This window comes from Eriocheir sinensis, chromosome 24 (assembly GCF_024679095.1).
Source record: "Eriocheir sinensis breed Jianghai 21 chromosome 24, ASM2467909v1, whole genome shotgun sequence".
Lineage (NCBI taxonomy): Eukaryota > Metazoa > Arthropoda > Malacostraca > Decapoda > Varunidae > Eriocheir > Eriocheir sinensis.
The window spans coordinates 12,543,998-12,569,008 of NC_066532.1; the positions used below are offsets into that span (position 1 = coordinate 12,543,998).

General features: G+C 41.5%; 1 long non-coding RNA gene across 1 annotated transcript in view; it reads right to left on the reverse strand.

The window, feature by feature from the left end:
* The window catches only part of LOC127002852 (uncharacterized), a 62,700-nt gene extending 38,300 nt beyond the window's left edge, over nucleotides 1-24,400 (reverse strand). Inside the window, exons 1-3 of the long non-coding RNA XR_007756576.1 lie at nucleotides 24,386-24,400; nucleotides 23,692-24,026; nucleotides 5,490-5,547 (exon numbers count right to left, since the gene is read on the reverse strand). This is a non-coding gene — a long non-coding RNA (uncharacterized LOC127002852). The remainder of the gene's footprint in view (nucleotides 1-5,489; nucleotides 5,548-23,691; nucleotides 24,027-24,385) is intronic.
* Between the last annotated feature and the right edge of the window lie 611 nt (nucleotides 24,401-25,011).

The window sequence follows — 25,011 nt, forward strand, 5'->3', positions numbered from 1 at the left end:
TTTTGACGCCTAACTATTGCCAAGAAACATCAGAATCTTACTCTTTTAACAATAACTATAAATTAGTTTCGTTTTTGGAGCCCAAAAGACCGTTTTGGGGCAGGAAGTCGGGAAATATAATCGACCGAGTACGACAATCTGGCAATAATCTGTGGCCGAGGCAGCAGCAGCCTGCCATATTGCGGGTGTCAGATACCTAAAATAGCAAACTTTTACTGCGTAAAGCAGGTGATGTCATTTATTGTGACTTCGTGAGCTTTCATATTTATCTATTTGTGTATATTTCATGGTGGCAAAACTTAAATTACTAGTTTCATTTTTACTGGTGACACGAATTTGTGACTGTTTATCACAATAGAATTTCACTCTAATAAGTGAATCAGACTCCACAGAAATATTACCAGTGTGTGTATGAATGAATACAAAGATAAGCACATACTTTGATTTACCTCTAGGATGTCTCGTGGATCATTAATAAATAACAACAAAATATCCGGCTAAGCTACTCTTTAGCCATTACCTTTAATGGCGCCCAAAAAAACAGTCCCTCCGCCAAGTTTGTACCCCACATTTGGTAATGTTAGGTGTGCCTATTCCTCCTCATCCCTGCTCTTCACTATTCCAATCCACTTATCTAGTTTCCTTTCCATGAGCAAGATTCTCTTGTAAATACCCGACTCTTTACTCACAAAACCAGAGAATCCACCAGAACCATACCTTTCATCATCAGCACTCCATATCCATCTGTTTTCGTGATCCAATTCCTCTTCTCTTCAGTGTTATCCACCCCAAATCATCCTCCCTCCTACTCATCTTACAACCAGTCAATAATAGGAGACAAAAATCACAGTGAACATCACCCAGGCCCTTTGTAATCACCACCACTAGGCCCTGTTGTAAATGGCGCCAATCAGCTGGGAGATAATAAAAAATGCAAAGAGACTAGATAATAAAAAATGCAGAGACTGAGAGAAGACTGTAACCAAGAAAACAGGAAAGTTGGTATAGCCCCGGACATGACAAGAAAGGAGAGAGAAGAAAATAGGAAACTGAGAGAGGAACTACAGCGTAAAAGAGAAGAAGGAGGCCGATGGATGATAAAGAAAGGTAAAATCATAAATATAGATAACCAACACCAACAATACTGACAAGTTAAACACAGTAAAACAAATAACAATAAAGAAAAGATAAAGAGAATTAGAAATAAAACTGATAAACATACAAGGACTGACACAACCAAAACAACTGGAACTAGAAGAACTTATTTCAAATAACACAATCATGTGTATCACAGAAACACAACAAAAATATCACAAATAACATTCACCATATACATTCATACGGAGACAGTGATGATAGTAAAGGTGGAGGGCTAACTATCATGATAAAGCAAAGTGACAACAAGACCATTGAAAAAATAAATACTAAACATAAAGATATACTACATGCAGGACTAAAGATGAGCCACTGTACAATACAAATCGTCCTTGCATACCTAGCAACAAACAATACAAATAGAAACAACATTATAAAGAAAGAAATTGACAGAATAATAAACCCAATTGAAGATGAACCCATGATCCTCCTCGGAGACTTCAATGGCCATGTGAGTTTTTTGGGGCCACAACAACTAGATAACAATGGAGAAAAAGTCTTACACTGGATAGTAGAAAATAGCCTGATACTATTAAATGGTGACCAAAAATGTGAAGGAGAAATTACATGGGAGGGCAGAGGTTTTCAAAGTGCAATAGACTTCATACTAGTGAACCAAAGCATGTATGGCAAATTCATTAACATGATAATAGATGAAAGGAAAGAAAAATATGACCTATCAGACCACAACTTACTAACAGCATATTTTGATACATGGACACAAAACAAGGAAAATGGATATAGTGACGAAAAGAAAATTATCACATACCAAAAACTAACGACAGAAACAATAAATAGTTATAAAATATACATAGAGAATGTATTAAAAAGAAAAAATGCAATCTCTCTGGAAGAACTAGAAAATACCATGAAAGAAGCATGCAATAAATTCTTGGACAGACAAATACAAAGAAGAATAAAACAAAATGCAAAAGATATAGAACCAGTCTGGATAACACAAGAAATAAAAAGGGAAATAAGTAAAAGAAGGACCTAAAACAAGCAAGTAAGAAAAACACAAAACACTGAAGAAAAAGAAAGATACAACAACTTATACCAAACACAAAAAAACTAAAGTTAAGCATATGGTGTGGGATGCAATATCAGTAAATGAAAAGAAAACTACAAATGAGATTAGGAATGGGCAAAACAAAACTACCATGATATGGGATAACATAAAGAAACTAAAAGGAGAAACTATTGTAAAAAAGGATATATTGCTATTATGATCCTGACAGAAGAAAACTGGATATATCTGAACAACCAAAACAATTAGAAGACTTTTGGAAAACTGTATACAGAGCCAGAGAAAACAAGATTGAAGAGGTATGGAATAACGAAAGACAACGACAGTATGAAAACGAGCTGGTAGTGTTACAAAATAAAATAAATGATTACATCCAAGTTAAAGATGGAGACGAGTGGACAGAGTGGAAAGTGGATATCAAGTTAAGGGAACATTTAGACATGGTCGTACAGTGCAAAGAAACAGACATACCGCCTATGAAGGAGACAGATATCTATATATCAAAAGAAGAAGTTAAACGACAGTTACGTAAAATTAAATCAAAAAAAGCTCCAGGACCAGACGGGCTAAAAACAGATCTTTACAAAATTCTAGAAAGCAGTGACCTGTATGTGACACAACTTACAAACTGTTTCAATAATATAATAGAAGAAGGAGAGATAAGTGATAATTGGAAAACATCTAACACTATATTAATTCAGAAAAAGCCCAAACCCACTGCAGCTGACCTAAGGCCCATAGCCTTAACAAACACTTCATACAAAATTTTTATGGGAATCCTCAGACAAAAGCTGGAAAAACACATGAAAGACACGGACAATATCAGTGAACTGCAATCAGGTTTCACAGAAGACAGAAGAATCACAGACAATTTATACATACTAAAATATTGCATTAATCAGAGTTACAAAATGAAAAAAGAACTGATTGTGACCTCACTTGATTTTAAAAAAGCTTTTGATTCAGTAGACAGAAAAAGACTTATTACAGCATTGATCAATTACAAAGTCTACCCCAAAATTATCAATCTTGTAGCAAACATATATACTGATGACCTCACTAACATATTTCTAAACGGAACTAAACAGACAACAATAAATATAACAAATGGTATAAGGCAAGGATGCAATGCCTCGACGTTCCTGTTCACAATCTTAACCTATGAAATAATTACAGAACTAGAAATGATGGACATAGGTTTTAAAAATGAATACTTTAAAATACCTATTCTGTATTATGCAGATGACAGCTTACTACTATCACACTCAATAGAAGAAGCAGCTGAAAGTATAAAAAATATACAGCAAATAGCAGAAAGATATGGATTAATAATAAATAAAGAAAAAAGCAAAATACTTATATATTACAAAAAAGAACAAGAAAATAGTGCTGAAAATATTCTAGTAACTCAAAGTGTAACATACCTAGGAGTCAAAATAACCAATAACAAAAACTGCTTCAATGACTTCAAAAAACAAAGACTAGCAAAAGCTAGTGAGCCAGCTAACATTACATACAGTGTAATAGCAAGATGTTGTAACAGATTACTAATTGGCAAAACTTACTGGAAGGGATGGCACTGTCAGCAGTACTCTTTTCAGCTGAAATTATGGAATTCACTGCAGAAGAGATCACTAAATTACAGAGAATAGAAAACTCCGTCTACAGGGCAATATTACAAGTTCCAACTTATGCTGCCAAAAGTGCCCTAAGAGGAGATATTGGTGCCTCATCCTGCTATGCCAGAGACATGAAAATTAAATTAGTTTGCTAAACATCTACTGAAAGAAGACAGAAATAACCTAGCCAGAAACATATTCCTTAAAGAAACAGAAAACACTAACACAAAGTGGAATAAAACTTTAAAGAAATATATGAATTAACTAAATATAAATATGACACAACTTGATAGTTTAACAAAGAATAATATAATAGAAAAAGTAAGGAGATGGGACTTAAAGAAATGGAAAAACAAAATACAGACAAAGTCAACATTAAAAATATATGAATTGTACAAAAAGGACCTAAAAGAAGAAACCTGGGCAGACAACACACTGGGTACAAAATTAATATTAAGAGGAAGAACTAACACCCTAACTCTAAACTGGAGGAACAGGTTTCAGAGGAAGGGTGAGGAGTGTCCGTGCTGTGGTGCAGAAGTAGAAACATTAGAACATTTTCTGCTGGACTGCGAAGAATATACAGAAATAAGACAAAACCAAAACTTTATACAGAACACAGAAAACCAAAGCAGAGAACACTTAATAGCAGACATACTAGTGTTTCAACCATTAACTCGGGAAGAAATTGAAAATAGAAAAAACTATATTACAACAATATGGAACAAAAGAAAAAAGAAAACTGAACAAAACTAAAAGACAACAACACCAATCAATAACGCCAATCAACAAAAATCAAGAATCAAGAATAAGAAAAAAGTGGGAGCCGTTACAAAGGCAATCCCACGCCTACCACTGGACTGGACTGGACTGATCAGTAGGGAGCTCGCCGACTGATTCGTCCTTCTTCCACGGTGTCTCAGTGTGTGTGTGTGTGTGTGTGTGTGTGTGTGTGTGTGTGTGTGTGTGCTCCTTGCTTCAAAAAATCTCCTCTGCATTATGCCATTCCATTTATTGATAGATATGAAAATCTGAATTTCTTTTTTCTTTCTTGTTTTTGTGTGCCATTGTACATTTATGCCTGTGCAGTAACCAACTAAGTAATTTAAAAACCAATTGATAACTTGCAATCTGGTGGTGTGTAAGCAGTTGAAAAAATTATACAGACTAGCAAAAATGTCCTCAAAATTACATCATATCAAGGAATTACCAGTGTATCTGTACAGGTACTAATTAAAGCCAACAACAGGATCTAGCGTGCGATGTGGGTATATTTAACATCATTCATTGATGAGTAAACAGGAAAAGTTCTCTGTCCAGATGCTAAATAATACTACAATTTGACATTGAGTAATGATTTACACCTTAAAACAAAAATCCTGGATAATGAAAGGCATGGAAAAGTTGCATTCTGTCCACATGCTTTGTAATATTTGAGTTTGATAATGAGCCATGATTTATAACTTAAAATATATATTCTGGATATATGTAAGGCAAGGAAAAGTTGTAAATGTTAAGTTTGATAATGAGCTATGATTTATACCTTAAAATAAATATCCCAGGTTATGTGTAGTTTTGCTTCACCAATTTTTCATCTGGGGTGGCAGAGCAGAGCTAAGCATTTAAAAACCTGAATGTTGAAGAACTAATGTTTTTTGTGAACCTGAACACACTCAGTCAGTACTCACAGCCAGCCTGATCATGGCTGTCACATTCACACGTCACGGCTGGAACACTTCAAGAGAGCTGGAAGGAGAGAAAAAAAATCCAAATTACATGAGGCAAAAGGACACTGTCACCTACAGGAAAGGGGGAGGGCGCAGCTTCACTTAGGGTCACGAAGAGACAGGTGAATATTGATTCATCTGGAGAAGGGGTGTCAGGGAAAGGGACATTTTTTTCTAGTTTGCACTGGCAAAAGCAGGCGACACATCCCAGAATGTTTCATAATTTGTTAGCCAAATGAAGTAACTTTGATCAGGGACTGCCTTTACCTAGAGGCACTACCTGGGTACAGGGGGGGGGGGGGGGTCAAAGATCCCACCTAGGTTGTAATTGGTAAAGCAAAACCTGTGGAGCATAAATATATGTACGTCAATGGGGTAACTTGGGGAGGTGGAGACAAGTGGTCAGCATGCGGGTGTGGTGAGCTCAGGTATCTAGGTTTGGCTCCCACCGGTGCACGCTGACAATTTTCTACCTTCGCTGAGTGGAGTGGCAGAAGATTACCCACATGCTGCCCAGATCTCCAATCAACCCTAATGCCGCAGTAACTGCCAGCGCTACAAGAGTGCTTCAAGAGTTGAGATAAAAGCCGTCCTTTTACTAAGCCTCATCGTTGCTATGGTAATGGCGTCTCACTCGCAACAAAATGGCGTATGCTGATCTTCCTGGTGATGTTTAACATGCATTACTAGCTGCTGTCCTGGCTGACAAACTCCTTACAACAGAAAATGAAAAGGAAGCTGGAGTGGTTATGGTGGCACAGAGGTGAAATGCAATGGAAACACTTATATGTGTTTGTTTGGGCCGCCATATTTGCTGATGACGTCATCACACCACGAAGGTGCTCCACCTCTCAAAGCCGGGTGCCAGTGGACATGCTGAGTTTGCAACTCGTGCTGCAGCGTCATGCGTTTGAGACCACTCGGGACGTTCCGAGAGTCCCGATTCCCGCTCTCAAACGCAGCCCAGGAGTGTTTCTAGGGGGAGCACTAATTTTATATGGATTTTCGAATAGTACGGGGGTCCTGGCTCCCTAACCCCCGTACTATCTGAGGGACGACTGTACTTCTTTCTTTATATACTCCTCCTCTACCTCTACTCAAAACTGCTGCTGTTACAGCTGCTGGACGTCCATCCTCAAAATTCATTAAGTTTTTGAAATATTCTCTCCATCTCTCTTTCACAGCTTCCCTGTCTTACAACATCTCTCCATTCTCATCCATAACTTCATTTATTTTACTTGAGGAGATATTTTCTGCATTTCTTTCGTTTTTTACTTCTTTCCAATATGATTTCCTGTTCCCTTTATATTTTTCACTTAGTCTTTTTCCAAAGTCTTCATCAACTCTCTTCTTACTTTCTTTTATTGCTTGTTTTAATTTCATTTTGCATTCTCTATATTTCTTTTTCCTTTCCCTTTTTACTTGCTCAGCCACATTTCTTTCTTGAGTTTTCTTAAAAAGTTCCCTTTTCTCTTTTACTATCCTCCTTATCTCTTCTGTCCACCATGAATTTCCTTTTCTTTTTCCATCTCTCACCACTTTCATCCCTAACACTTTTTTTGTTGTAGTTAACATTACTTCTTTAAATGTTCCAAAAACTTTTTCAATATCTGTACTATCTTTTACACTTTCCCATTTTTCACTTAAGGCCTCTGCCATTTCACGGTTATACTCATCTTTTATTTCTTTTTCCTGTAACTTTTCTATCTTCAGTATTTCCTTTTTTACTTCACCTTTCTTTTCAAACACCCACTTTTCTTTCAGCTTTAACTTTGCCAGCACTGCAAGATGGTCAGATCCATCAAACATTCCTCTTACTACCTTTGCGTCACAAATTTCTTTTCTAAGCCTTTCATCTACTGCCACATAATCAATCAATCCTTTTTGCTCATTGTCTTCTCCCCTCCTCCATGTGTGTCGGTGGATATTCTTGTGCTGAAAGAAGGTGTTCGCTAGGAACATTCCCCCCTCAGCACAGACATCCACCAGGCACTCTCCATTTTCATTCTTCCCAGGTATCCCCCATTTTCCCACCACATCCATCACACATTCATCACCCACTTTAGCATTCATATCTCCCATCATAATAAGTTTCCTTTCTTTCTCAAAACTCTTCAAACAAGCATTCACTTCCTCCCAAAAAGCTTCCCTTTCTCTCAGTTCTTTTTTACTTTTCACATTTACTGGTGCATAAATACACACCCTTGCATACTTTTCTAAACCTACTTTTCCTTTCACCCACACAATTCTTGATCCCTTCCAACCATAATCAGTCACACCATTCCACACTCTTTCAGACATCACAATAGCACATCCTTCCTTACTCCTGCCTCCATACGTACTTCTCATCTATCCCCGTCCATACAACCCCCCCAGGCACACCCTCTCTACCATCATTCACAACAGTTCCTCGAATATGTGTTTCACTCACTCCCAACACATCCACTCTACCATTTACAAAATTTTCAATCATCACTCTCCTCTTTTCCTCACCACCTAAACCATTCACACTAATAGACACCAGTCTCATACATTCCTTTTTCTTCTGCCGCCCTCTGGCCATCACTCCTGCCTCTAAAAACTTGATAAAAGTATTAGAGGCCACCAATGGGTGGCCAGACCAATGTAGTGTTATGGAGACTTGCTCCTTGTCAAGGCTAAAAGGATTAAAACAAAGCAGCTGATGGTCACTGCCCCCCTCCCCGTTGGTTCTACCCCGCAGGGTATAGTAACGGTGCGCACCACGTGAAGGTGAGGATGGGGTAGGCTACCTTCCCAGTCAGAGGGTAGCCATATTGCTCCTTTCCCAATACCCTAAACAAGGCAGCTCTACGCATAGGCAGCAAAACGCACCTTGGATGAACCTCATTGGTTATGATACTGCCACTGTGCAAAGCCAGTTAAGCAGGCAGAACTATAAGAAGTGAAGCCCTCCTAAACATAAGGGTTAGGGGTGATGTCAGGTTAAGTTAGGTTCAGGTCAGTAAGTTTGATAATTGCATGTAACCAGCTTCCATGAGTCACATCGGTGACAGCCAAGAACTGGCAACTCGAAGCGTAGTGAAGCGTTAGACAGTGGTAATATTAGGTGCATAAAACAATTACAGTACTGCCTCCAAGTTTGAGATAAAAAGGTCGACGTTGTGGGTCGCAAACATTGAAATCGCAAACTTTGAACCAATATTCTTATGGGGAAAATTGAAAACTGTCGACATCTTGCGCTTGGCCACCCATCCAGGTGGCCAAGCGTATGTGTGCAGATCAGGGTTGCCGATCTGATTTAGCTGATCGTACCAAATCGGGCCAGCAAAACGTACCAAATCCGGACAAAACGTACCCAAAAGAAAGTGAACAATATATATATTTATATATATATATATATATATATATATATATATATATATATATATATATATATATATATATATATATATATATATATATATATATATATATAGATATATATATATATATATATATATATATATATATATATATATATATATATATATATATATATATACACACACACACACACACACACACACACACATATATATATATATATATATATATATATATATATATATATATATATATATATATATATATATATATATATATATATATATATATATATATATATATATATATATATATATATATATATATATATATATATATATATATATATATATATATATATATATATATATATATATATATATATATATATATATATATATATATATATATATATATATATATATATATATATATATATATATATATATATATATATATATATATATATATATATATATATATACACATATATATGTGTGTGTGTGTGTGTGTGTGTGTGTGTGTGATGCCAAAGGCCATTTTCATTATATAAGAAAACAAAGTTGCCACAAAGTGATAAACATTGTCCAACCAATAACACCAATAAGATAACCGGTTGGCTTACTCAAACCGCATCTTACGTCTCAAGAGTCTTCCTCTCCCTGCCCAATACTTGTACGGGACAAGTTACCTGATACACGTCCAACAGGCCAGCACCTGCCTGGTAACCCTGACCCCAAAGCACTGTCCTCATGCCGGATATATCAGGTGGAAAATGTGTCAAATAGGCACAGAAAGCTCAGAGACAATTTAGTACCAAATATACCTAAAGTCGTACCAAACGTACTTTAAAGACAAAAAGTACCAGATCTGGTACGTTCGTAACGAAATTGGCAACCCTGGTGCAGATGGGCCGAGGCAGCTGATGGGCGACTGATGATGGTGATGGTGGTGATGAGTGTCGGTGACGTGGCCTTTGCATCGGTGCCGCCTGAACAGTGTTTTTGTCGTGGCCCGTGTGCATGTGGCTGTGTTTTTTGTGGGTTTGGGTTTGTCAATTTGCCGATTCTTGTTTTCCACATGTTGCACGGGACCCCTTTCTTTTCTTCCATCTCTTCTTTTTGAAAAAGAAGAGATGGAAGAAAGGAAAGGGCTTCAGCTCAACATGTGGAAAGTGAGAATTGGCAAATTGAGGAGCCTGGGCCCACAATGGGCACAGCCACACACACGCGGACCCCAGTGAAAATGACATTTGGGTGGCGCCCATGCGGGGGCCACGCAGTTGGGGCTCCTCGCACACATGCGCCTGGCTGCCCAGATCCCACTCACCATGCTTCCCGCGGCCAACGGAAAGGCCCAAGGGGTGGGTAAAAGTGAGAATGGGAGTCAAGGACCACAACAAGGTGTGAAAAAAAACGGTTTTAGCAGCCTTTTCTTTTTCCTTTCAGGTCATATCACAATTTCAGTTTTCAATAAAAATCAAATTTTTGGGGTCCCTATCGCAAACTCGGTGAATCGCAAACTTGAAACTCGCAATCCTGGAGGCAGTACTGTATCTCAAATAGATAACTTCCTGCTCCAACTCATCTGTGAGACTGAAACTATATTTTTATGGTAGATTTCAGTGTTTTATATTAATCAGCTACTTTTTTTTCTCAGAATTTACTAGTTTCTAAGGATAGCGCTGGAAAAAAAAAAAAAAAAAAAGATATTTTGCCACAGAAGCAGTTAGCCTTGAAAACACACCAATATCTCTCAGGAAAAGGTTGCTTCTATCAGTGTGCCACAAGCAAAGTTCTGAGGGATTATTCATGAAAGGGTAGCCTACAAATTTCGAGATGTTGACTGCTTATTTCTGAACAAAATATGATGCTATTTATAATGGATAGTATTTTTAACAGGAAATCACTAAATGATTGACTTTCCAATCCCTTTTGAGCACCCGCAGCCACCCGTCACTGCAGCTGCAAAATAGCTTGCAGAGGGGTCCAACTTGCTTGCTGCTTCTGTATTTCACTCACTGCTCACAAAGAACACAAATGGACAAACTAGAACAAAACCAGGCAAATTATTGTTTTTCCTGCTGTGTATTCCCTTAGTGTGCATCTGTAATGGGCACGATTCCGTTAACCACTAATTAGCAAAGCTATTTTTTTCGTTAGCTGATTAGCGTTTTCGCGTATCAACTAGCTTCCGCTAAATGTAGTTACTCCTCTGCTAACTTAAGTCCACTAAAAAATTTGGGGAATATTCATGAAAGTGTAGCCTACTAATTTCGAGATGCTGACTGCTTATTTCTGGACAAAATATGATGCTGTTTATCATGGAGATGGTATTTTTCTCCGGGAATCACTGAATGATTGACTTTTCAATGCCTTTTGTGGACCCGCCGCCGCAGCCGCAAAATAGCTCGCAGAGAGGTTCAACTTGGACACCTGTGGGAAATCGAGGTTTTGGGGTGGGGAAGCGTATTTAAATTACACGAACCGAACTTTACATAACCTGCTAATATGGGGGTGCTGTGCACCTCCTGGACCCCCCCCCCCCCCATGTATATGCGACTTATTTCGGCGAGGAGGTATTTCTCGCAACACCGGCTGGACTACCGCTGCAGCCGCCACCAGAGGAGGCTACACTTTCGTGAAAATTATCCAAAAATTCATACAGGTTTGTTCTTGTCCATTGTGGGCAGACACAGCACCATTTGAGCCCCATGGCACAATACAGTAAACTCTCGATATAATGGACTAATTGGGGGGGACCTTAGTCCGTTATAAGCGGTGAAAAAACAAAAAAAAAAAAAACACGTAAAATAATACTTAGATATTTATATATTTTTATTGTGTATGTTGTGTGGACGTTGTCTGTACAGCCGCTTAGCAAACTTGGCGATGGACTGCGAGGCACTGAGGCTGCCAGGATGTGTCATGGTTTAGATCCGCGACAAGTTATTTTTGTTTTATTTGCATAGGTAAGATGATAAGTAGTTAGATGGGCGCGTTTTCCTTGTTCATCACGTGACCTGGGCGCGGCACGATGACTCAGCCTGCTCGTTGCCTAGGCGACCGGCGTAGAGAAGCCAATGCATGCATTCTTGTTGCGGGTTGCCCGCTGTGTTGACCTGGTGTGTGCAGGTGCACATTAGCGTTTGCATACTGCAGCATGTTACGCCTCTTCTGAAGAGGAAGTTCGGCTTTTGTCTCTTTGTGCTTCCCACCTTGGGGGTTTAAAATTTCCTGCTCGTCGCACCAAGTAGCCATTATGTGAGTGGCAAAACTTTTACCAGACCGCCACTACACTCACTCACACTCTCTTACTCTCTACCACAGTTTCTATTGCTCTCTATATCATACTTGAAATAAGATGCGAGACGGTAATTGTGGAGACTGACTCCAGAGTACGACATTACGCCTCCATATTATATACCGTATTTTGCGACGTACAACGCGCACCTTATTCACATAAAATATGCCTAAAAGTTTACCCCTGCGCGCTATATGCCAAAGGTACAAATTTTTATTGAATCTTTATCTTCTTTGGGGTGTTTTACGGGTATCTTTTTTTGTCTCGTCCAATAACAATTGCAAACTTACCTTTATTATTGTTTATGATCCTTCGTAGTCCATAGCTGTCTTATACAGGTAACTCTCGATTTACGCGAGTTTGGTTTACGCGTTTTTTAAATAACGCGGGGTCCAAAATCCAAATAAATGTTTAATTTAGGCGTTTTTTTTTTCACTTATACGCGATATTTTATGGAGTGGCCACCAGATGTCTCACGCAACTGGACTCACACGGCCACACAGCTGAGCTCAGTTCTTCCCGCGCGCCACTTGAACAACAATACAGTACCTACGCTGCCACGCTACTCAGCAATAGGGGTGGGCAGGTACCGGTACCAGTACCGGTACTAACGGTACCAGCAATACGGTACGGTACTGGTACCAGACTGCTCGGTACCGGTACCAATATTAGCCAGCCCCTCATGGTGTCCCTCATTTCTTCCTCACACGAGAGAGGCTGAGAATGAGTGCCCGAGTGGACATCTCGGTTCTGGTGACACGCGGCATGCAGCTGTTTGTTGTGTGGGTGTGGTTGTGTGGTTTGTAAACAATGCAAATGGCGGCCGGGCTGGGATTGCGTGAAATAACTCCTCGTTCAAGACTCATGATGTACAGTTTCTGATATCATATTCACCCCATTATTCTCACTAATATTAATAATTAATAATGAACACATGGACATTTTTTTCAAATATGATTTTTTATGTAGCTTGTACTACTCCTTAGTCATACAATCGTAAGCCACCTGTGACATCAAGATCAAGATCATACAAATGGCGACCGACGGAAAAACGGGATAACAGCAAGGCCTGGGCAATCCTCCAACGATTTAGTCTTTGTATAGTAGTTATTAGATCGCCCTGTATTCTATGGTAACATATTAGAGGACAGGTACGGACTATGAAGGATTATAAACAATAATAAAGGTAAGTTTGTCGTTGTTATTGGATAAGACGAAAAACAGACCCTTAAAAACATCCTAAAGAAGAAAAAAATCATAAAAAATGTGTACATTCAGCGTATAACGCGCAGGGCTAAACTTTCAGGCATTTTTTATGTGAAAAAATGCGCGCTGTACGCCGAAAATTACGGTATTTATTTTTCGACACAAACCTACCTCTTGTTTGATTTACATCGTTTTTGAATTACGCGACCTCTTCAAGAACGCAACACTCGCGTAAATCGAGAGTTACCTGTAATATGTTACCATAGAATACAGGGCGATCAAATAACTACTATACAAAAATGAAATCGGTGGAGGATCGCCCATGCCTTGTTGTTATCCTGTTTTTTCCGTTGGGCGTCGCCATGTTCCGGCCGCCATTTTTTTTTTTTTTTACAGCTAAGGAGACAGTTCAAGGACGTAAAGAAAAATATAAAAAAAAGCCCGCTACTCACTGCTCCTGAATAGAGATCAAAGGAGTGTAAAAAAAGAGAGGTCAATTTCGGGAGAAGAGGTGTCCTGATACCCTCCTCTTGCAAGAGTTCAAGTCGTAGGCAGGAGGAAATACAGATGAAGGAAGATTGTTCCAGAGTTTACCAGTGTGAGGGATGAAAGAGTGAAGATGCTGGTTGACTCTTGCATAAGGGGTTTGGACAGTATAGGGATGAGCATGAGTAGAAAGACGTGTGCAGCGGGGCCGCGGGAGGGGGGGAGGCATGCAGTTAGCAAGTTCAGAAGAGCAGTCAGCATGAAAATATCGATAGAAAATAGAAAGAGAGGCAACATGGCGGTGGAATTTGAGAGGTAGAAGACTATCAGTAGAAGGAGGAGAGTTGATGAGACGAAGAGCCTTTGACTCCACTCTGTCAAGGAAAGCTGTGTGAGTGGAGCCCCCCTACACATGAGATGCATACTCCATACGAGGGCAGACAAGGCTCCTGTAAATGGATAGCAACTGTGCGGGGGAGAAGAACTGGCGGAGACGGTACAGAACGCCCAGCCTAGAGGAAGCTGATTTAGTAAGAGATGAGATATGAAGTTTCCAGTTGAGATTTTGAGTTAAGGATAGATCGAGAATGTTTAGTGTTGAATAAGGTGATAGCTGAGTGTTGTCGAAGAATAGGGGATAGTTGTTTGGAAGATTGTGTCGAGTGGATAGGTGGAGAAACTGCGTTTTTGAGGCGTTGAAGGACACCAGGTTCCTCTTGCCCCAATCGGAAATAATAGTAAGGTCTGAGGCTAAGCGTTCTGTTGCCTCCAGCCTTGAATCGTTAAGTTCCTGTAGGGTGGGTCTTCTATTAAAAGAAGTTGAGTAATGCAGTGGAGTCATCGGCGTAGGAATGGATAGGACAGTTCGTTTTGGAAAGATCATCAATGAACAACAGAGAGTGGGAGATAGGACAGAACCCTGTGGGACACCACTGTTAATAAGTTTAGGGGAAAAGCAGTGACCGTCCACCACAGCAGAAATAGAACGGTCAGAAAGGACACTGGAGATAAAGGTACAGAGAGAAGGATAGAAACCGTAGGAGGGTAGTTTGGAGAGCAAAGATTTGTGCCAGACCCTATCAAAAGCTTTTGATATATTCAGCGCAATAGCAAAGGTTTCACCAAAACGGCTAAGAGAGGATGACCAAGAGTCAGTTAGGAAGGCAAGGAGATCACCAGTAGAACGCCCCTTGCGGAACCCATACTGGCGATCAGATAGAAGGTTAGAAGTGGAAAGGTGCTTTTGAATCTTCCGGTTAAGGATTGATTCAAAAGCTTTAGATAGACAGGAAAGTAAAGCTATAGGGCAGTAATTTGAGGGATTGGAACGGTCACCCTTCTTAGGCACAGGCTGCACAGAGGCATACTTCCAGCAGGAAGGAAAGATAGACGTTGATAGGCAGAGACGAAAGAGTTTGACCAGGCAGGGTGTCAGCACGGAAGCACAGTTTTTAAGGACAATAGGAGGCACTCCATCAGGTCCATAAGCCTTCTGAGAGTTGAGGCCAGAGAGGGAATAGAAAACATCATTTGGAAGAATCTTAATAACAGGCATAAAGGAGTCAGAGGGGGGATGAGTAGGAGGAATATGCCCAGAATCATCCATGGTGGAGTTCTTACAGAAAGTTTGAGCAAAGAGTTCAGCCTTAGAGACAGATGAGATGGCAGTGCTGCCGTCAGGGTTAAGGAGAGGAGGGAAAGAGGAAGAAGTGAAATTGGAGGAGATATTTTTGGCTAGATGCCAGAAGTCACAGGAAGAATTAGAAGAAGCAAGGTGTTGACATTTTTTATTGATAAAAAAAGTTTTGGTAAGTCGGAGAATAGATTTGGCACGATTCCGGGCTGAAATGTAAAGGTCAAAGTTAGTGGGTGTTCGAAGGCTCTGGAACCTTTTGTGAGCTGCCTCTCTATCTTTAATAGCACGAGAACAAGCATGATTAAACCAAGGCTTTTTAGCATGAGGAGTAGAGAAAGAATGTGGAATGTATGCCTCCATTCCAGAGACAATCGCCTCTGTGATGCGCTGGGCACACACAGAGGGGTCTCTCTCTCTCTCCCGGCAGCAGTAATCATTCCACGGGAAATCGGAAAAAGTACATCCTCAGGTCATCCCACCGAGCTGAAGCAAAATGCCAGAGGCATCGCCTCTTCGGTGGGTCCAGAGGTTGTACAGGAGCGATAGGACAGGATACAGAAATAAGGTTATGATCAGAGGAGCCCAACGGAGAGAACAGTTTGACAGAGTAAGCAGAAGGATTAGAGGTAAGGAAGAGGTCTAGAATGTTGGGCCTGTCTCCAAGACAGTCGGGAATACGAGTAGGGTGCTGAACCAACTGCTCTAGGTTGTTGAGGAGAGCAAAGTTGTAGGCTTGTTCACCAGGCTGGTTTTGCATTGTTTTGTATGACTAAGGAGCACTGTCACCAATTCGAGCAGTACAAGCTACATGAAAAATCATATTGGAAAAAAATACCCATGTGTTCATTATTAATTATTAATATTAGTGAGAATAATGGGGTAAATATGATATCAGAAACTGTACATCATGAGTCTTGTACGAGGAGATATTTCTCGCAACACCAGCCCGGCCACCATTTGCATTGTTTGAAAACCACACAACCACACCCAAACAACAAACAGCTGCATGCCGCGTGTCACCAGAACCGTGTGAATTGTGTCTTGCCTAGTTGTCTGTCATAACCTTCGAGTGATGGTGAGAATAATATGCTAATTATGATATCAGAAGCTGTGCATCATCAGTATGTACGAGGATGTATTTCTCACAACACCAGCCTGACCGCCATTTTCATTGCTTTACTCAAGGATGCTTGTCAATTCAAACAGTACAGGTTACACCAAAAATATATAAATTTCGGGAAACTGTACATCATCAATGTTCTTTAACCATATATATTTCTTAGCATTTTAAGAACTATTTATTTTTTTCCCAAAAATTGTTGTCTTAAAGTTTGGTGTGCGCGTTATACGTCAGTGCGTGTTATACGCCACGAAATATGGTAGTTGGTGGGCATATTTTTACTACTCCAACTGATCTTAAAATAACCTGACTTCTAACAGGGGGGGTTCGCCCACCTCGATCCCCCCAGCGTGGTAACCCTGCACTGTGACTGCAGCAGAAAATGCATAACTGGCAACTTGGGCCCTTGGGTAACAGCTGAGCCAGGAGGGACCCAGATTCTGTAGGAGTGCCCAGGTGCGTTTCTAGGGGGCACTAATTTTAAACGGATATTCAAATAGTACGGAGGTCTTGGTTCCCTAACCCCCGTACTATTTGAGGGACAACTGTAATAAAACTAACAAGCCATGTTTATAGTCAGCCAGAAACAGCTGCCTGTGTGTTTTCCTGCATTGGTGACTCTGTTGCCTGAGTTCACTGCTAGGTGCTGTGTCATGACCTGCCCCGCGCAAGGGTGGGTCGCTCTCTCCGCTTTGAGCTGCCGTCCCTGACGGATGGCCTGCATGCTGTCTCCGTAGGAGACAGCAGACATGCTAGGTGGCTGTGTGGCCATGGGTAGACCTGCTGGAGTGCTGGAGTGATCCCAGGCTTTGCCTATTGGGACGTGCCCACTAGATTTCAGCTCTTGTGCATCGAGTTGCCGCGGCGGCCTCACGTGAAGGCCGCAACATCGCAGGACATCGCACCTTGAGGAGCCAGCAGGAAGACAGGCTGCACAGCACCTCGTCCTTCGTCTCCACACTGAGTTAAGTAGCCAATCGTTAGTGTAGCCAGGTCAGGTTAGACTGTGCTCGCACGAGTAACGATTTAGGCCAGCTTTGTGTGTGAGCTGTCTGTGTCTTTGTTTTGTGTGTGTAATAAAGTTAGTGCATAGCTGTACACCCGCTCTATCAGTTACCTTGTGTGCCTCTGTATGTGCCTTCCAGCCCCATAAGGAGAGTAGATAAGAACCCCACGGGAGATTTGAGCAGGTAAGTTGTGTGTACACTGTAGTGTGTCTCTTGGCGTGCCGCGGGAGTCAACCCTTGTTGGCTAGTTACCGCTTTTTGAGCACAAGCTTGCTATAATCATATTTTACCCCGTGACAGGGTGGCAATGGGGCCCTGCGGGGGGGCCATATTCTTATGGGAATGGGCAAAATTTTACAAGTGCGCCAATCTTGTACTGGCAGACGAAATTTTTTTTTTTTTTTTTTTGTAGTTTTCGGTGATATGAAATTATCCGATAACTTTCTGTCACAAATCATTAAATGATTGACTTTTCAATGCCTGTTATACACCCGCCGCAGCCCGCAGCTGCAGCTGCAAAATAACTCGCAGAAAAAGATGATCAACTTGCTTACTGATCCTTTCTTTCATTCACCGCTCATAATGATCACAAGTGGACAAACTAGAGCAAAAACAGGCAAATTAATGTTTTCCTGCCATACATTTCCCCAGTGCACATGCGTGGTGGAGAGCAGAGCAACTTATTTCTGCTAGGAGATATTTCTCACAACACCGGCCCACCACGCTGCCGCAATGTCCCGTCCTGCGCTGTGTATTTTCACGCCACACCGTGGCGAATAATTTTACTAACTAAACATAACTTACCCTACCCTACCTAACTGGGGCTTAGCTCCCCTCTACCCCCTAAAGCTGTATCAGTACCGACACTCACAAACACTTGGGTATTATCGATATACATTTCTGGATTGATGCATACAACTTTCTTGTGGTACAAATACGTCCTTCATTTGAATGGAAACCACGAGAAGGAAAATATTTCATCAGGTGGGCAGAATAAGACTACGGTAACCGAAGGATGGGGCAGCAGATAAAGGGAGGAGGGCGAGGTGGTCAGCAGAAGCTATATATATACTATATAGAAGCTATATAGTAGTTACCGGAGGCGGGTGTTTCAAAAATTATTCTCGGTCGGACCCCATGAATTTCTGACGCTCTGACCTTGTCCGTTATATCCGAAATCCGTTATAAGCGGGTCCGTTATATCGAGGGTTTACTGTAATTTCAGGGCTTACACTTATGGGTAACTTACACCTTAAAGAAGGGTAACTGGACAATTATTGGGAGAAACTTTTTGGTATTTTAGGGTAATGCATCTTCCATTTCCAGCTCTTTGAACTTGGGATTTAATAAAAAGAATTGATATTTTCCACCGAACAAGAAATAAACTAAAAGTAATAAAAATAAGTGTTAGTTAAGGAAAAAAGCAGAAAAATGCATAAATTTGTGGGAAATCTTGGGTAAAATATACGGATTTAGGATAAACTGGAGGCTTCTTTCTCTTCTCTTCTTGTTGTTGCTTGTTGGGCTCTTTGTTCTGTTCAGCTGCGACGTTGTCACCGTGTAGTCACATTCATTATTGTCGCCTTGTTTATCACTATCGACGTCACGGAAGGTGACAGGAGTTAGGACGTTTTTGTTCCACCTGAGGATGGTGACCCTGTTAGGGAGCCGGCAACAGGTGTGGGTGAGGCGGACACTCAAGCTGACGGCCAAGAGTCCCATAAGTTCCAGAACCCTAGGCCCCACCTGGAGAAGTACTTTGTCCTTAAATCAAGAGATGTGACGAACGCCAATGTCTTGCACTTCTGGTACATCATGTGCCAACCTAAGGAGACCATCATTAATGGACAGATGGGGTTTTTAGAGCTAAAATACTAAACCGAAGCAAAATTTGTATGAAAAAAGTACCGTATTTCGCGGCGTATAATGCGCACCCCAAACTTTAAGACAACAATTTTGGAAAAAAAAATAGTTCTTAAATGCTCAGAAATATGTACAGTTAAAGAACATTGACGACATACAGTTTCCCGAAATTTATATATTTTTGGTGTAACCTGTACTGCTTGAATTGACAAGTGTCCTTGAGTAAAGCAATGAAAATGGCGGCTGGGCTGGTGATGTGAGAAATACATCCCCATACACACTGATGATGCACAGCTTCTGATATCATAATTAGCATATTATTCTTACCATCACTTGTAGGTTATGACAGACAACTAGGCAAGACACAATTCACACGGTTCTGGTGACACGCGGCATGCAGCTGTTTGTTGTATGGGTGTGGTTGTGTGGTTTTCAAACAATGCAAATGGCAGCCGGGCTGGTGTTGCGAGAAATAACTCCAAGTACAAGACTCATGATGTACAGTTTCAGATATCATATATATTTACCCCATTATTCTCACTAATATTAACCCTTTCCATCCATGACGCAGACGTCGGCATCACGGATGGAAAGGGTCAGGAGGAAATGGGAGAGGATTAATCCTCTTCTAAAGCTCTCAATCCTCTAAATTCCTCTTAATCCTTTTCCATTTCCTCTTGAGAGGTTTAGAAGAGGATTAAGAGGTTTAGAAGAGGACTAACCCTTTCCATACAGTGACGCCGTCGGATGCCGACATCGGTGTCGCCAGAGTGAAGGGGTTAATAATTAATAATGAACCCATGGATATTTTTTTTCCAATATGATTTTTTATGTAGCTTGTACTGCTCGAATTGGCAACAGTGCTCCTTAGTCATCCAAAACAATGCAAATGGCGGCCAGGTCGTGTCGGTGCCTGGGCCCCGACGGAAAAAAGGGATAACATAGTATTGTAAAGTAGTTATTTGATCACCCTGTATTCTATGGTAACAAATTATAAGATAGCTATGGACTACGAAGGATCATAAACAATAATAAAGGTAAGTTTGCAGTTGTTATTGGACAAGACGAAATAAAAAAGACCCTTAAAACACCCCAAAGAAGAAAAAAATAAATAAAAATTTGTACCTTCGGCATATAGCCCGCAGGGGTAAACTTTCAGGCATTTTTTATGAAAAAGGTGCGCGTTATACGCCGCAAAATACGGTAAGTGGTTAGCAGATAGCTTTAGCTTCCATTAATTTCTTTATCAGTTTAGCGGTTTAGCATAAGTGAAGCTAACTTTTTAATTAGTGGATTACCAGTTAACGAAGCTAGCTTTTTGGTTAGCAGTGCCCACCACTGGTACTGGACAGCAGAGTGACTTATTTCTGTGAGGAGGCATTTCTCACAACACCGGCCCGGCGCCATGTCCTGTCTTGCTCTGCATATTTTTCCGCCACCCCACACTGCATGCCAAGTAAATTTAAACTACCCAGACCTAGCTTTACATAGCCTACCTAAAGGGGGGGCTTCACCCCCTCGACAACCCTTCCATTTTTTATGGAAAACCAATACGGTGGTGTGTTGCATGGACACAAAACGGTATTATTCTAATGTTTGCCCATACTCACCCCTCGCAACCAAAATTGGCTAGGGGGTCTTTGAGACTGCCTGGAATGCGCCGGTAAACACGAAATACATCGCAAATACATAGTTTTTGAGTTATGAGGGATTGAAAAATACCCTAGATGTAGGGAAATTCCACAAGAAATAAGTTGCATATACATAAGGGGGGGTTAGAATGGGGGGTCGAGGGGGGCAAAGCCCCCCCGTTAGCAGGTCATAAAGTTCGGTTGGAGTAGTTTAAATATGCTCCCCCACCCTAAACCCTCTGCGAGCTATTTTGCAGCCGCAGCGGCAGCACCGTCACCGTGGCCGCCGCCAAAGGAGGCTACACTTTCGTGAATATTATCCCGCTTTCCTTGAATTGGATTTTGAAAGCATTTCCATGATTGTTGAACGTTTGTAGAAAAGATATATGAAGAGCTAGTAATGTTTCATAAGGTAGGTAATGAAATACTGGCACGGTACTAAAACGAACTAGTGGGGTCACGGTAATGTCTAGACATGCATGATTGGGGTCACCTGAAAAAAGGGTTGGGAACCATGGCCCAGTAGTTTCAATATTATTCTCCAGATCTAAAATAATCGATTTCTCCCTTTTCCTTTACTTCTAAGTCCTTGCATCTTCATATTATGGTTGAGGGACATATGTATTTTGTTCCTTAACTGTTAATGGAATCGTATTATCATGTTTGGAGGCACGGACTCAATCTCCACGAATACATTCAATTACTGGTAACACGAACGCGTGAAGCACAGATTCAAAATGTGGTTAGTCAGGATTCACGTGCTCGAACAGGTCGGGCAGAAGGTTTGGGATAACACACACGGCTTTACCCGCAGTTGCTTCTAGAACACAGCGCTGGACGGATCACAAGTAGCCAGTGGTCTTGCTTGTGTTAGTGATAAACAATGAAGATACACCGTGTTTGGTGTCATGGATGCTACTAGCAGGACAGAAACCTTGCGATGAGGCAAGCTACTCGAATCGGTGCTAGTGAGAGGGCTTTGAGTGTGGTGTAGGTGGTTTGGTGAATGTTCAGAGTTGCCCATCTCAAAATTTGATACACTGGCTATTTATTTCAGGGCAAAATATTGTACTTTTTCATTTGGAGACAGTTTATTTTTCGGAAACTACTAACAAGTGACTTATTGCAATTTCATCATCCGCCGCCGCAGCCGCAAAATAGCTCGCAGATTTAAACTATCCCAACCGAACTTTACGACCTAACAGCTAACGAGGGGGCTACGCCCCCCTAAACCCCCATTCTAACAATGGGGAAGCTGCGCCACCCCTAGACCCCCACCACATGTATATGTGACTTATTTCTGCGAGGAGGTATTTCTCGCAACACTGGCTGCACCGCCGCCGCACCCATCACCAGATCAGTCAAATATGGTGTGCGTAAACAGTGGTAGCCGTAATTATTTCGTAAAACTAGAGAAGTACAACAGTAGTAGTAGAACACCGTAGAATTAATCTAACCTTACCAGGCGAGTGTGGGCCAAATTATTGAGTCATATGCTATCCCTCCCACGCCCGGGGCCCACAACACCGCGGCCCGCAAAATAAACACTAACTTTTAAAAAATTGGAAGCAGCATTTCTATCAATTTGTGATGAATATATATGGGGTTCAAAATACATTGAATAATGAGATCTAACTCACGGTTAGGGTGAGAAGTACCGCAGTGAGATGGGCAACTCTCTGAACATATACTGGTGGTTTAAGTGGACGCAGCTGGCCGCCAGCGCCACGCCAGATGGGTGAGGTGAGCATTATTTGGTGGATTCACTATGCTTCTCTCCCAAAGCAAGCTTGGGGCTAGTGGGAATGCGTGGTTTCCGTATGGGGAACAGTAAATTCGTCGCAAACCTTTATTTTAGAGGTGGTAGGAGGAAAAATCCCTAAATGTAGGGAATTTCCCTAGATATAGGGTAATTTCCTCCCCCCACCCTAAAAAAAATATGCAATTGTGACGGATTTCATGTCCCCCACCTGAAACCCCGCATTCCCACAGGTCCCCAAGCTTGTTTTGGAGGAGAGGGGGGATTATGGGCAAACACAAGAATTTTACCCAAACATGTTTCATACATAGGGCTTCGCACCCCTCGACCCCCTGTTTTCTGGAAGTCACCTGTTACTGCACTGCATTCAGGGACTAAAAAAGAACCCATGGTGTAAGTCTTAAATTCACCAAAGGAGGGTACCCTTTTGTGGATATTATCCGAGTTCTGTAATTAACCCAAACAGGGGATGGGGTTGACTCCCTGACTCCTTATATTTCTATATTTTGTCTCAATGGGCTACTACGCCACCCTACCCACATTTCATAGCTAATTTCACACTTGTTTTAATCTCTACATTCTTTGCTATTGTTGTCCAGGAGGTTAGAGGGTCAGTAGAAGAAATACATGACATGACAACTGATGACCAGTCGGTTAAGTAGGAAACAAGATATCGGCTCGTCCATACACCGAATCTTTACCACACGCTCACAGTGTTATCAGCAGCTGTCTGCACCAGGGCAAAGCTGCCATGGGCTTCCCTATAAATAAATAAATAAGATAATGAATTAAAGCTCGTTATCCCACCTTAAAGACACAGGTACACAGGAGCAGCTGATCGCACCCGGTCAGCTGATGGTCTTGGTCTTGGTCCTGGTTCGGGGGGTAGTAGAGTCCCTTGATAGAGTCCCGATTCTTCTTCTTCTTCTTTTAGGATTCTCCCCCTAAAAAGGGGGAACGGGCCTTTGTCGGTGCGACGGCCCGTCGCAGGGTCCCGATTCCCGACCAAGGAGACTATATTAGTCTTCTTCTTCTTCTTTTGACCTGTAACGCTTTGTATCGCTTCTTAAGTCCTCCTCCTCTCGTTCCTCCCTTCTTCTTATTCACACAACTTTCTTTTCAGCGTTATGTTATTTTCTAACCTGAAATAAAGCCACTTATATCATTTATTCAGACATTTGTGCCCTTTTTTCCCAACACTGAGCGAGGAACACTTTTGCCAGTGTAGTGCGGCCGTCGCAGCACTACACGAGCTTTACCATTCTTCTTTCTGTTTCCTTTTTGTCTCCATACAGCCCCAACACCGTGCAGATCGCCCCGTTTTCCTCCTCTAGCCTCCTAGCCCACTCCTCTCTGCCTATTACCATCACTACTCCTGCCACCAACTCCCCTCTCTGCCTCTCATAGTTGCTGCATTCCACTATTAGGTGTTCTACTGTTTCTATCTGCCCTGCCCTACAGCTACAGTTCTGTTTCCCCCGTCCCTGTTCCTGCCGTTTACCTCCAGGGTTCCTGTTCTTGCTTTAAACAATAGTGTTATGCCGGACGAGTTATTTGGGTTCCGTGTCGCCGTCAGGAGACTCCGTGGGAGGGAGATATGTAAACACTTTGCACAGCTTCTGTAGTTTAATATTCTTCCTTAGTAGTACACTTCACTCTGACTCTTCACTTACCACTAGCTTACTATGACTGGGACTGGACTCCTCTCGCCCTCTTCTCCTATATATATCCAGAACAGTACAGTCTAGAATGTTACAGTATATTTTAGATCATACAAGAACATGTAGCAAAAATATGTGCGAGTTGGCAACACTTCCCGCCTGGCGCCTGGCCGCGTCCCGCGGGGCGCGGACGAGGCTTTGCTCCCCGCCCCCCTGCTCGCTCTTCCCGGAGCCTTCTAGAGCCCCATGGACGCCGGGGGAAGCTTCCAGCACAACACTAACCCCCGCTCTTAATTGTGATCGTCCAGATCACACACTTAACTATATACAAACATAAGAGAATTAATCAAAAACATAATAATCGTCGTATCGCTGTGGACGCCTGCGTTGTCTCTGTCTTCAGCTCGGTGCCTCCTGCGCGTCTGTCTCCTGGTGCGCCTTGTCGTCGTTCGCTTCTTGGGGTGTC